The sequence below is a fragment of the Pipistrellus kuhlii genome, unplaced genomic scaffold, assembly GCF_014108245.1.
Source record: "Pipistrellus kuhlii isolate mPipKuh1 unplaced genomic scaffold, mPipKuh1.p scaffold_m20_p_11, whole genome shotgun sequence".
Classification (NCBI taxonomy): Eukaryota; Metazoa; Chordata; class Mammalia; order Chiroptera; family Vespertilionidae; genus Pipistrellus; species Pipistrellus kuhlii.
In genome coordinates, this window is record NW_023425416.1 from 19172206 (window position 1) to 19186580 (window position 14375).

Here is a 14375-nt window from a genome sequence, read left to right on the forward strand (position 1 = left end):
GCCCCACTCTAGACCTGCTGAATCAGAAACCCTGAGGATAGGCCCAGCAATGTGAGTTTTAACAAACCCTCCAGGGAATGCTAATTCATACTAAAGTCTGAGAACCACAGGTTTATATGCCACTGTTTCCCAGAGCTTGGGAAATGGAAATCCTTCCAAAAAAATGAAATGGAAGAATATTTCTCTCAAAGACCCCTCTATTAGCCTTAGTAAAGGGGATATATATATATATATATATATATATATATATATATATATATATAATATTAGAGGCCCGGTGCATGAAATTCCTGCATGGGGATATGTGTCCTTCAGCCCAGCCTGCACCCTCTCTCCAATCTGGGATCCCTCTCACAACCCAGGACTGCTGGCTCCCAAGTGCTCGCCTGCCTGCCTTCCTGATTGCCCCTAACCACTTCTGTCTGCCGGCCTGATCACCCCCTAGACACTCCCCAGCCATCCTGATTGATGCCTAGCTGCTTCCCTGCCAGCCTGATTGCCTCTAGCTGCCCTCCCCCACAGGCCTGGTCATCCCTAACTGGTTACAGTGGAAGGTGAAGGAGCGTTCGTTCTGCGTGAGAAGTTGGAGAAGGTGCCGCCCTCCTGTGCTCTCCAGGCTTTCAGAGCTCTTTTCCACCTGAGGTCTTCACTCACACTGCTCCTTCCATCTGGAATATGTTAGCCCCTGCTCTTGTCATGAATGGCTCCTTCTCTTCCTCTAGGTCTCAGTTTAAATGATACCAGAGATCACGACTGTGACCACACTCCAAGACACAGGTTCTCAAAGTGTGGTCCCAGGACCAGCAGCATCAGTTGGGAATTTATTGGAATGCAGGGCCATTCCAGACCACTTAATAAGAAACCGTGGGATTGGCCCAGAATATGTGTTTTAACCAGTCCTCTAGGTGATTCTGATGCACACTCATGAGAAAGTCTACCTTAAGGAGTTTCCATTCCCTGCCCACCTGTAAATTATTTCAGAGTAAAGATTGTTTCTGTTTTAGTGACCACACCCAGCAATGTGCCTGACACAGAGAGATACTGTGGAAGGGAGATCAATAAAAGGTCTCATTCATGCTGGGTCTTCAAGAATGGTAAGAGTTGCAGTGGTAAGAACTCCAGGAATTCTTAACATTTGCAGCAGCATGGATGGAACTGGAGAGCATTATGCTAAGTGAAATAAACCAGTCAGAGAAAGATAAATATCACATGCTCTCACTCATTTGTGGAATATAATGAACAACATAAACTTATTAACAAAAATAGATCCAGAGACACAGAAACATTGAGCAGACCATTAAACCTCAGAGGGAAGGTAGGGAAGGGTGGGGATAAGGAGGGGGAACCAACCAAAGGACTTGTATGCATGCATATAAGCCTAATCAATGGACACAGACAACAGGGGGGTGAGGGCATGAGGTGGGGGAGGGAGGGTAATGGGGAAATAAGGACACATATGTAACCAATCAACCTTAATCAATAAAGAAATTTAAAAAAAGAATGGGTAAGAGTTTTCCAAATAGAGAGGCAAAAAGCTGGAATTATAGATAGAGGAAACCATGGATAAAAAGAGAAGTAACTCAGTAGAGTAAGAATTCCAAATGCAATAGAAGAGGATTAGCTGGGGAGACAGAGTAAGGACTTGATGGGAGGCTATGAGGGCATTGAATTTCAGGAAGGAAGATGGGTGGGTGGGTGGGTGGGTGGGTGGGTGGATGGATGAATGGATGGATGGATAAATAGGTGGGTGGGTGGATGGGTTGATGGATGAGTGGATTGATGGGTGGATGGGTGGGTAAGTATATGGGTGGGTAAATGGGTGAATAAATGAGTAGATGGTAGATAGGTGGATGTGTGTGGGCATAGGCATGGTGCTGGAAACAAGAGGACCAGTCAGAAGGTGAACTTAGTCCAAGGGAATAGAGATAATGAAGGCCTGGGAGGTGGCCAGAGAAGGCTGAACTTCAGAGACCCCTCAATAGGAGAGCAGGTGATCTTGGATTCATCCTGGAAAGCGAGTAGGGGGTTTGAGGGAGGGGTAGATGGTGATCATGAGGTTCAGACCTCAGGTGATTGGGTGGATGCTGATGACATGAACTAAGATAAGAACTGCAAGGGAAGAAATAGGTTTGGGCAGAAACCTATTTACAGATCCCATTTTTCACTGCTTCCTAGGTGGCGATGGAAATGGAAAGATTAGAGTAAAGGAGAGATGAGATAATTAAGCCGTTACCTAAATTACTTTGGGGGCTTATCTCAGCCTGGGATTTGAGAACTGAATAGCATCAGGGAATTAAATGTGTAAAATTTATGGAAGTCACAGCCAAAGGGTGAGTTTTGGGGATAGAGGGAGGAAAAAGATCTTTAAAGGGTATAGAAGTTCTAGGATGGCTCAGGGGCCATTAATTAGGCCACCTGGTCAGGGATATTTTTGAGAGAAAAAGCAGAAAAGACAGTACTTTCCTTATGAGAAGCTGTGGGCAGGAGCAATGCAGCCTTAGATGTAATCACCAGGGGAAGCAAAATGAGTGGGGGAGAGGAGAAAGCTACCGAAAGCAACCAAGGACTTGTCCAAGCACAGAAAGAAGCAGCGGCTGGGAAAATGAAGGTCTGGTTCATTCAAGCTTCCAGTCATGCACTGTCTGTCTGTGTACATGTGCCAGGCACCACTGGCTGCTGTGGATGCAGCAGACATCAGAGCAGGCAAGACCCTGATCCCACAAGCCTTCCACTCGAGTGAAGAGAACACGCAAGGAAACAAGCCAATAATACAGCCTCATTCATGCAGTGATGAGGAGGCTGTGGAGCAAAGGAGGTGGTGGTGAGGTAGGCATGGATAGCTTCCTGGAGGAAGCAGATTCTAGAATGAGAAGTAAGTGCTGCAATGGTTTTATAGAGCAGAGCTTTCAGGGTAAAGAAATGTGACAAACAAAGACCCCGACAGAGGCTAGAGAGAGCATGTTGGTGACTTGAACATAGCTGAGGGGGCTTCACATGGTGTTCTGGGGTGGGGGTGGGGACGGGAGTGATAAACAAGGTTGGAGAATTAAGAAGATGGCACATAACCAAGGGCCTTTAAGTCCCATTAGAGAGTTTGGGCTTTGTTCTGAGGTTGGTGGGAAGCCATCGGATGAATTTGGAGCAGGGAAGTGAGAGAGTAAGATTGAATTTTCACTCTCATTCTGGCTACCATGAGAAGGATGGGTTCGCAAGGGGTCTGTGAAATGGCTAGACTGAATGGGGTCAGGGTTGCAGTTGGGAGAGAGCCCACTCCCAAGTTTCCCAGGCTTGGCCCTGGGGAGAGAAGTGGCATTTACTGAGAAGAGGAGAAGCAGGTCAGCAGAGAGGTCGGGAGGGAAGATGATGAGTTTTATTTGAACATGACAAGTCCATAGGGCTTATGCAACATCCAGACGGATATGCCTGGGCTAGAAAGACCAACATGGAAGCCAACATGGAGCTCACAGTCTAGTCAGGGAGGTGATAACCCTCAGGGATCTCAGCAAATGTGTGTGAAATTAAGCTGCAGAAAGCACTAGAGAGGAAAGCATGGTGCCATGAGAACCCATGACATGTGGGGCCTGACCTGACTTCAGGGGTCACTGAAGTGTCCCTGAGGAAGGGTTCTTTTGGCTGGGCTCTGAAGAAAGAGTTCGAGGGAGCAGGGGAAGTTCAGCAGCATGGGCTCAGGGGGAGTGAGTCAGGCAGAGGGAACAGAATGGGCAAAGGCTCACTGAGGGGCAGGAAACTCAGTGAGTTCAAAGAACCCAATAAAGGCCAGTGTGGCTGGAGCTCAGAAAGCAAGGCGCAGAAGGGAGCAGGTGCAGGGGCTTGCACCTACAGCACCAGCACATTGACCACCAGCCTGTTGTCTTATGGATTGTTTGGGAAGCACAGAAAGAAGCATCCAAGCCACAGACGGCAGAGCCGGACACTGGCCTTTGGGGACCTTCAGTTCTGTCCTTCCCTTTTCAGGAGGTTACTTGTTCTTTTGGAAAGTGAGACCCCCTGGACCTGAGAGCCATTTTTTCCTGCTGTAGCCCCACTTTTGGAGAACGTCAAAATGAACTTGGACCTGTGCTCTCTCTTCTAAGGCACATCTTGAGCAAACTTTCTACTTTTCCAGTCTAGCATGTGAGCATCTATGCAGGAGGTGGAAGCTGCTGAGCTAAGGCATAATGTGAGAACTTTCATATATATATATATATATATATATATATATATATATATATATATATATATGAAAATAGCAAGGAAATTTTCTGGTGAGTCACAGCTTTCTTTCTTTGGCTAGGAGAGCTGGGTCTGAGCTCCACGAGACTGCAGCTAGAGGAGTGAGGCCTTGCCAAGCTGGTGAGCTAGGAAAATGAAATTAGCAGGGAGCCAGCTTCTCCAGCTTCTCAGCTGGGGGCTGGAAAATTCTGCTTAGCCAACAGAACCCATTTCCAGGCCTTCAGAGCCCAACGCTGCAGATGGATCCAAATCTACTGGCCTGGGATTGCAGTCTCTCAGGAAGGGAAGCGAGTTCCTGCAGCTGACACCATCCCCTAGACACCAAGTCCCTGTCTCTGGTTTCCTGCTCCCTTCCAGAACATTCTTGGGCTTTCCTTGGACTTGCTTGGGTGTTTGCCATCAACAAAGCTGTCTTTGAAAAGCACTCCCTCATATACTTCCAGGGCCAAAAAAGGTGTGGTTAACCTCTTGCTACCTAAGCTGCCCCAATCAGTAAAGGGAATTCATTATCCTATCTTGAAGCAGGAATAATCAATTCTGCAAGTATTGAGTGCCATCTTTTGTGCCAGGCAGTGGTAAGCAAAATTAGAATACTTCCTGATTCTGGGAGCTTAGAATACAGTGGGGGCCTCAGGTGTCAATCAAATAGTCACATAAATAGGTAGGAAATTGCAACAGTGGTAGGGGCTTTAAAGGAAAAATGCATGATGCCTTGAGAGTACTTGGGGAAGGTGGAGGTGGGTGTCAGTGCATCATGCTGGTCCTTCTTGTCACTGAGACCTTCCTGAGATGTTTCTAGTTAAGGCCTACCCTGACCCCAGCAGCCCCCTAGTTTCTAGCACACCACCCCATTTCATGGTCGTTACAGCACTACCACACCTGAACTTTGTTCTATTCACTCTTTGTTTCTGGTCTTTGACTCCTCTCTGGCTTACATCTGTCCTGTTCCCCACTTGGTGCCACACAGTCAGCTGAATAGGTGAAAAGTGCCCAGAGGATGAGCTGGGACCAGAAGGTTGGTAGGTTCCAACACAACACAAATAAGGGAGAGCATTCCCAGCTCCACAGTGGGCACCTTCTAGAACTGAGAGGAGGTAAGTGTGGCCTGAGGGCAGAGGGGAGGGTGGGGGCTGGAGATAGGTAAGCACAAAAGGTTGTAGGAGCCAGTCCTTGAAGGACAGGATGAGCACCTGGGTTGGTACTGCTGTACGCAGGGCAGTTGTAACAAGGGTCACAACTGGGTGGCTTACACAGCAGCAATGTATTGTCTCACAGTTCTGGAGGGTAGAAGTCTGAGATCAAATGGTTGGCAGGATGGTTCCTTCTGAGGACATAAAGGGGACTATTCTATGGCTTTTCCCTGGCTTCTGTGGTGTTCCTTGGCTTGTAGACACATCACCCAGATCTCTGCGTTTATGTTCATATAGCATTCTCCCTGTACATTTGTGTATGTCCGCATGACCCCTTTTTTTAAGGACATCAGTCATGTTGCAGTAGAGCCCACACTAATGACCTCATTTTTACTTGATTACTTCTATAAGCCCCTTGAAGGCAGAAACAATATATTTTACTTCCTTGTTTTTTTCCATAGCTCTTGGCAGAATTCAATTCATTCCTTCACTCTTGTAATATTTTTTTTGTTTCTGCTATGTGCTAGTTCCCATGCTAGTCACAGAGGATTAAAAAGATGATTGGATATGTCTTGAAAAGGCTCATAATCTAGTAGATGAAAGTAACACTAACCTAGGATTATGGCTATTGGTCAGAAAAACTTTAGCTGAAGCAACAGAAATACATCAGACTGGTTTAAGCAAAAATGATAGTAATGGGAAGAGAAGAAATTTAAAGGATCAAAAATTTTAATAAAAAATATTTAAAAATAGGAGGTGATTGGCCTCAGACATAGCTAGATCCTGGGACGTCATCAAGACCTTGTGTTCTCTCCATCTATTGGTCCTGCTTTCCTCTTTCTGTTAGCTTCACTCTTAGGCAGGCCCTCTCCAGACCAATAATACCCTGACTGCTAGTAATCCCCACAGGAAGAGAGCTTTTCCTCAGCTGTTCCACCAAAAGGCCTGGAATTGCATTTTCCTATATTAAAGCTCTGTGGCAGATGATGTACTGCTGATCACAGGCTCACCATTGCTCAGGGATGACTCCCCAGAGGAAAACCTAGATGTTGTTATCGAAAGAAGTGGGGAGATAGGCTGTGGGGAAGAGTTATAGATGCCTACTATGTTATGCTCTGTGAAGAACCAGATCCCAAAGGAGTGAGGGGGTGGTTAATTTTGCCTTAGGGTAGAGGGAGATTCACAGGAACATCTGCACTGGGCCTTAAAGTAGTTACAAGAGTTTGCTAGGTGGAAAGGCAAAGAGAGATAAGAGCATATTGCAGTCGGAGGAAAATCTGGCTGTGAAGCTGTTAAGTCAGACACGGGTTGTTCCCAGGTTATCTGAGTAGGACAGGTGTGAAGCAGGGCACAGTGGAAGCAGAGGCAGCTAGCTGTGCTGGATCATGAAGAGCCTCATAGTTCAAGGCTGAATGAAGGTGTTAAGTGGGCCAGCGATGTGATCATAGGGGCAGGAAAGCCAGGTGGGAAGCGGAGCTGCCGCCCAGGTGAGGGGGGAGTTTGATGTAGGGCTCTGCCGTCAAGTCACATGGGCGACAGCAGGCCTGAGGCTTCCCGGCAAGGGAGCCTCTTCATGCCAGTTGAAATCTACTGACTTAGAAGCTGCTTTTGGCTGATGCCAGCCCTGAGACAGAGTAATTCAGAAAGAGAAGGCCTACATCCAAGTGGGTTCTGCTTACCAGGCTGGGATGCTATGGAGTCTCTGTCCCTCTGCAGTTGGGTAAACTTGGGTAGTTAAACCTTTTCTTTCCTTATCTATAAAATGGGTTGTTAGCACTTACTTCACAGTGGCACTTTAAGAATTAAATGAGGTAATTCATGGGATGCTATTAGCATCAAATCCAGCATATAATAATAATTACTATTATCATCACTAGTATTACCACCAGCACCTCACTAGGTTGTTGGGAAAATCCAATGACAGTTGTATAATGTAAATGTATGGCCCATGGTAAGTTCTCTACTACGAGTGTTGGTTTTCTTCTTCCCATTACTACCTTCCCCTCTACAAACTCTTAGATGTTTTGAAAGGCCCAGTGCAAATGGTACTGTAACTCCCCCTCCTGGGGCAGAATTATCCCCTCACTCATTTGTTCCTCACACCTCAAAGTGATGGCACATTGGGTCTGGTGTTTTATCTCTGAGCTCCCCTTGAACTTGCTGAATATATTCTTGGTACCAGAATGAAAATCCCTGTCTACAGGCAATGCCTGGACAATCTCATCTTCTCTTTCCCTCCAAAGTCCCTTTTGCCTTTGTTTATCCTCCTACAAAAATGGGTGCATCACCTGGTATGAACAATATTAGGCAGAGGAAGGGCCCTGACCCATGGCTCCTTGGCCAGGAGATGAGAATCTTAAGCCAGGCTCACCCTGGTTGGCCTTCAGGTCCCTTGCCTGTCAGGTGGGATGATGGCCTTCAGTGTCAATAGGATTCTTAGGAAAATTTAAGCAACTAAAGGCTAGGGAGGCACTTTGCAAAGTGTAAGGTACTGTATAATCGTCAAAGATAATTATTATCTTACTAGTGGCCCAGTGCATGAATTCATTCACATTGAAAGGAAATTGATTAAAAGAATTATTTTAATATCACTATTTGCCCTTTCTGTACTAAAAGTGTCAACCAAATACATAATCGACAATGACAGATTGAAACACACGCATGGGACTGGCACCAGTGAGAGCTTTATATGTATCGTGTATGCATGAATCAACTTGGCCTTTTACATATACAGAATAAACTTGCTTAATTAAACCTGCTTTCTGATGTAGTTAAACTTTTTCCAGCCCAATGAAGCACCCTAACTTCTCTTTCAGGTAATTGTCAGCAACACAGCAGGAAATACCAACACAAAGCAGATCATTATTGTAGATCACACAGGGAGAACAAAGGGTAAAATATTTAACTTCAGCAGTGTTTGACTATATTCTGTACAGTGAGAAAACCTGAAGTCATTTTCAAGGTCTACCATTTCTTACTTTTCAGTTGGGTCAAGTTTCTAAGCTTTCTAAATCTCCATTTTCTAGCTAATGAAAAGAAAATAGGATTCTATTGGCATAGAATCTCCTATCTACCTATTCAAGGACTTTTGTGAGAATCAAATGAGATGAGGCATGGGAAAACACTTCACAGACATTTGGTTAAATGTGAAATGTTTCCTCTTGGCTATAAAGCAAGTCATGTTCCTGGGCTGAATAAACTGTAAGGAGTCTAGTTGCTAGGGAGCTAGGGAGAGGAAGCCAGGTATTGCTACAGGATGTCATTACCCAGACGAACACTTAGCATACTAGCCGTGTGTGTGTGTGTGTGTGTGTGTGTGTGTGTGTGTGTGTGTGAATCTCCTTTATTACAACACCTACTTTTCATTTCATTTTGTTGTTGTTTTTTTAAAATACTTTTATTGATTTCATAGAGGAACAGAGGAGAGAGAGATAAAAACATCAATGATGAGAGAGAATCACTGATTGTCTGCCTCATGCATGTCCCAGCTGGGGGTCGAACCCACAACCTGGGCATGTGTCCTTGATAGGAATCAAGCCTGGGACCTTTCTGTCTGCAGGCTGACACTCTATCAGCTGAGCCAAACCGGCTAAGGCTACTTTTCATTTTAGAATAAAATTTAAATGATATGCTTGTATCATATGTATCAAGCATATCATACATGAATAAATCATGTCCTGGTTAATACTTTGAAAGTCACTGATTATAGTCTATGAGGATCCCAGGAAACCTGGGGTGGAATCTGGGAAAGGACCAGAAGGGAAAACAGGAAGGAGCAAAAGGGGCTGTAGCCACGGCAATGACCACTTTTTAGGCTGAGCCTCCTGCCTTAAAACCCTTTGCAGCAATGAAAAGAGGAAGTTGGAGGATATAGAGGGTTACAATGAAAGAAGTCCACTTTCAAGGAAGAGCTGGGAGAGGCTCAGACGTGTCATGCTGGCTTCGGGACTTTCGCCATTCCCAAACACCACCTCCCTGATAATTGTCCTTTTTTTTACTTAACTGAATTTATTTATAAAAGGCTTTCCCTAGTCTTAGTTAAAATAACATTTAAAAAACCAGCTTCCCTTGGCATAAATAAAAGGTAACTGAAAAAGTAAGTGTAAGGCAAACATAACCACATCACCAGTCCTAGGCAGATGCTGATGTCTGAGGTCTGTCCTCACTTTGTAAAAAGAGAGATTTGAGCAGCATTAGCAACACACTAGTACCAAACCGAGACTTTCTCCTTGAGGCAACCACAAAGTTGGAAAGGGAATTGAAAAGATAATTCAATATTTATGGTTCATATGCAATCCATGATCCCTCCCTCATTTTGAGAAGCATTAATCTGACCATCCATCACATTACAGCAATGCACTCCATACCACTCACTAAGTGGCCCCAGGCCTGGCACTAGCAGCAACCAGCCTTAGTCCACAGATTAACCTTGCCTGGCCACATCCATGCCAAGCAAAGGTAACAGCCATCTGCAGATCACTTTGTAGCTCATGTTGGGTAGCCCTTGCCTTCAAGCAGCTGGCCCAGTGCATGAATAAGACTTATGAACTGGAACATTCCTTGATAATCAACCTCAGGTCCTGTAAGAGCAACACACAGATTGCTCTGGGTCTGGGATCAATAACAGGAGCTCCCAAAGGAAGCAAACCCTGAACTGGCTCTGATGGGATGAGCAGGGACTGACTAGCAGGAGAGGAGGGAACCCCTGATGCCAGTACAAGGACAATGTGGTCTGGACTGATGGGTGACTCTCCGGGAACACTAAACCAGCCCAGAGAGGTGAAGGGACATAGCCAAAGTCATGCAGATAGAAGCAGTTTTGCATTTTGGAGCCAGACGGCTCAAGATTCGAATCTTAGCTATGCTACTTAACCTGCTCTAGCTGCCCCTCTGGACATATTACTCAATGTTTTTAACTGGAAAGACAGAGATAAGACCTGCCTCAAAGATCACAACATTTACTGTGAAGGTTAAATGAGGCAATGCATAAAAAACATCTGGTCGAGTCATTGGCATGTGGTATTGTGGACATGAAGGTGTTTGCAAGACTAAACACCTGCGTAGCACAGACTCCAAAAGATCAGGAAAGATCTGTATTGCACACTGTACTGAGAGAATAGCAGCTCTGGAAAGTATTACAGGAAAGCCATTACTTGTGTGATAGTCATCATAATAGTAGTAGCTGGAATGGAGAAACAAGCCCCACCTGGAGGGCCTACCCATTATCCTCACTCATTCTGAAAAAAACCTTTTCATTCTGAATCCTTTGCACATTTATAGATTCAGTGTGCAAGCACAAAAGTGCTTCTCTGCTTAGAATTCACCTGTAGAGCTAAGTCTAAATTATAGCATCTTTTTAGGAACATGCAACCTCTGAAAAAATAAGTCTGTGATGTTTTATATCCCCCTCTCCCCCCACACAAAAATACACAAAAGCACATTCTCAGCAATCAAATTAGTTGTTCACTGGAACCCTCCCTCCCACTACTGCTCAGGAAGGGCTTCCAGGTCCAGGACAAACCAGGTTGAGGCCAGGCCTAGCCGGGAAAGGGCAGTGGAATATGGGTTTTATGCTGGGGAAGAAGGGGTCAGGAAGGCCAGCACAGCCTGGAAGTAAGTTGTAAAGAATTTATCATCTAAAATCATCTTTCTGAGCAACTCTTAAATATGGTCATCAGAATTCCCGGGAGAACTTGTTAAAACACAGACTGCTGGGCCCCACCCCTGGAGTTTCTCATTCAGCAGGTCTGAGGGGCAAGGCAGGTTTGCTGTTGGTCAGGACCACACTTTGTAAGCTAGTGCTCTGCCTCTCTGGTCCCCATACCCCCATCAGGGAACCCACATTTTGTCCTCTTACACTGAGCCAGGCTCCAGGCACAGGAGAGGGTGGCCCTTAGCCCAAATGGACTCACCCAGCTCCTGAGGCAGCCAGAAGGTAAATGTCCTTTCCCTTCCTCTCACCAACCCCACCACAGAACTACTCTAATTATCACTTGACCTTTACTGATTAATTCAGCAAGCATTTAGTGAGTGCCAACCATATGCCAAACCTGGACCAGGCGTTAGGGACTCCAGGTCAACAGCCACCCTTTCTGTCACTTCAAAGCATGCAGCCCAGTGGTTATCAAATGGGGGACAGATAAGAGAAAGGACTATTACAAAACAGGGTGGCAGCTTTTGCCTCACCCTTCTCCTCAAATCCTTCCATTGCTAACCTGAGAAGTGGGAGACATCCTTGATTCCTCTTTCCCCTGATTCTACCTCTGAGAGATTTCTCAGCGTCTTTCCACTCCTCTTCATCTGCTCTGCTGTCACTCAAGCGGCCATCATCAGCTGTGTGGAGAGCAATTCTCCCACCACCCCACTGGTCTCCTCAGCTCCACTCTATCCCCCTTCAATTCAGGGCAATCTTTTAAAAATAGAAATACTTTCTACTTATGATGCCTCAGTGACTTCCCACTCCACTCCCATCACCAGTTCCAGCCCCACTGGGCTCTCTCCCTCTCACACTGTCCCATGGCTATTCCTTAGGTCTCTGCTTAAATGCCACTGCCTCCAGAAGTCCTCCCTGACTGCCATTCAGTGTGGAGGACTAAAGAGGGTTGCAAATCCTTTGACATTCCTCCAACTAGAGGTGGGCTTTGCTTCCTATCCCCTTGATGCTGATGGTGATGATATGCCCATTCCAGGCCTTGCCTTAAAGAGGACTACAGCTTCCTCCTTGCTCTCTCTTCAAGCCCTGGGATACCATGTCTGAAGCCCAACAGCTGGCTGAAGCACTAGTTAGAGGGACCCTGGCACCATATGGAGAGGGAGGCAACCCAGCCGAGCCCAGCCTTCTAGCCATCCCCACCAAAGTGCCAAGCACATGGTTAAAGCCGTCTTGGACCTTCCAGCCCAGCCCAGCTTGCCAGCTGAATATCGCCAGATGGTTCCAGTTGATGCCACACAAAGCAGGAAAATCACCCAGTTGAGCCCTGTCCAAATTCCTGACCCACTGAAACATGCGATACGTTAAGTTTGGGAGGTACTGCTGTTACAGAGAATTGATAACCAGGACATAGCATATTACGTTTACTTCCATCATAGCAATCAATGGATGACACAGTGTCTTTCTTTTCATTCTTTATGTTTGATTCTTCATCTCTCTGCTCCACTGGAGGCTAAACTCCACCACGCAGGAACCAAGTCTATCCTGTTCACCACTGCAAATCAGGACCTGGCACATGGCAGAGGCTCAAAAATATTACATGAATAAGCACATCAACAGGTACAGAATATGATGGGCACACAGAGGAAGCACCAGGTCAGACTCAGGGTAAGTTTCCTAAGAAAGTGACACCTAAATGCTGAGGCCTGGAGAGCAAGCAGGTGGCAGGCTCTAAGTGCAGAGCCACAGGAATTGGGCACCTGTCCCAACCATACCAATCATGGGCATTCCCCAATCCACGTGCTCCATCTCTCGAGATAAGAGAGAATATCTGAGAGCAGGGACTGTGTCTTGTTCATCTTTGTGTCTTCAGCACAGCACACAAGAAAAAAAGAGGTCCTCATTACATGCATTTTAAATAAATGCACGACTGGCATGGCTTCCTACCGAGAGGAGCCTGAGCTTGGAAGTAGGGAATTGTGGGTTTTCCCACTCAACAACTTGCTTGGGGTCCTTTGTGAGATAAGCCACTCGGCTTGTCTGGTGCTCAGCTGCCTTGAGATAAAACCACTGACTCCTCTCTATGCCCTTGGCTTACCCATCAGGATTATAAGAGAGCAAAGATGGCAGGGTTCTCTGAAAAGGATGTGATTAGAATGTAGAATAGAAACATGTGACCGTAGAAAAGAAACATGTGATGTTATTATTCTCTCACCAGTCTACCTGCCCCAGGCAAACCCTAAGAGCCATCATTTGAGTCTTTTTTTAATTGCATGCCACCCAGGTAAGTCTAGCCCTGGACCCAGCACCTCCTGGGCAACTGTAAATGTTTTTATTGTCTACGTGGGTAGGGAGCCGGTAGGGCTCACAGCAAAAGGAGGAACACTGGAGTCAAGAGACCTGAGTTCCTATTATGTTCCCCAAAAGTCATGTTAAAACCATACCCCCAATCTGATGGTGTTAGGAGGTGGAGCCTCTGCAGGTAATTAGGATGAAGTCACGAGGGTGGAGCCCCCATGAATGGGATCAGTGCCCTTAGGCAGTCACTAGAGCTTGCTTCATCTCTCTGCCACTTTGGAGTAGAAGGAGAATTAGCAGTCTACCAACCAAAAAAAAAAAAGGGGGGGGGGTAGCTCTTATCAGAACCCAACCATGCTAGCACCTTGATCTTGGAATTCCAACCCCCAGAACTGTGAGAAATAGATTTCTGTTTATAAACCACCCAATTGATAGTGCTTTTTTATAGCAGCCAAACAGACTTAGATGGTTCCCATCCCAGTTCTGCCACTAATGTGCTGTAAGATCTTGAACAAACCAGTTCCCTCTCTGAACCAAACTTCTCAGCCAGAGTGGACTTTATAGACTGAGGAAATCCCCTCCCTCCCTTTCTCCTACTCATTAAACACCCCATCTCTGCCCAGCACTGGGCTGATTGCAGTGGGAATAAAATGACAAGACCTGGACCCTGCCCTCAAGGCTTTGAGAGGCTACCTAGAAGACAGAGACACCCTTAAACGGATTTTCTGTGAGAAAGAAAGACAGGGCTTCTCTGGAAAGCCAGGACTAAGACCCTAGGTGAGGCTCCAAAGAAGAGGCAGCCAGGGGGTCAGTGCTGGTTGGCCTGGGGGTCAAAGGGCAGGCCCAGACATACCCTCGAGATTCCTGTTTCCAAAACCCACTGGGGGCTCTGCAGTCACATCAGCATCATGCAGAAGCCCACACCAGCTGCACTGGCCTGGCCCACTCCCTAATTAGACTTTCATACTCTGTCAAGCAGCCTGCTTAGCCCGAGTGCCAGCTGGGGCTCCTGTTCCGTCTGGTGGCTCCGGTTAATGAACCCGTGCGGGGCTGGCCAAGCTCAT

General features: G+C 46.3%; 1 protein-coding gene across 6 annotated transcripts in view; it reads right to left on the reverse strand.

Annotated features, from left to right (window-relative positions):
- Positions 1–14375, reverse strand: part of SRGAP3 (SLIT-ROBO Rho GTPase activating protein 3) — a 219984-nt gene that overhangs the window by 90430 nt on the left and 115179 nt on the right. The window lies entirely within an intron of this gene.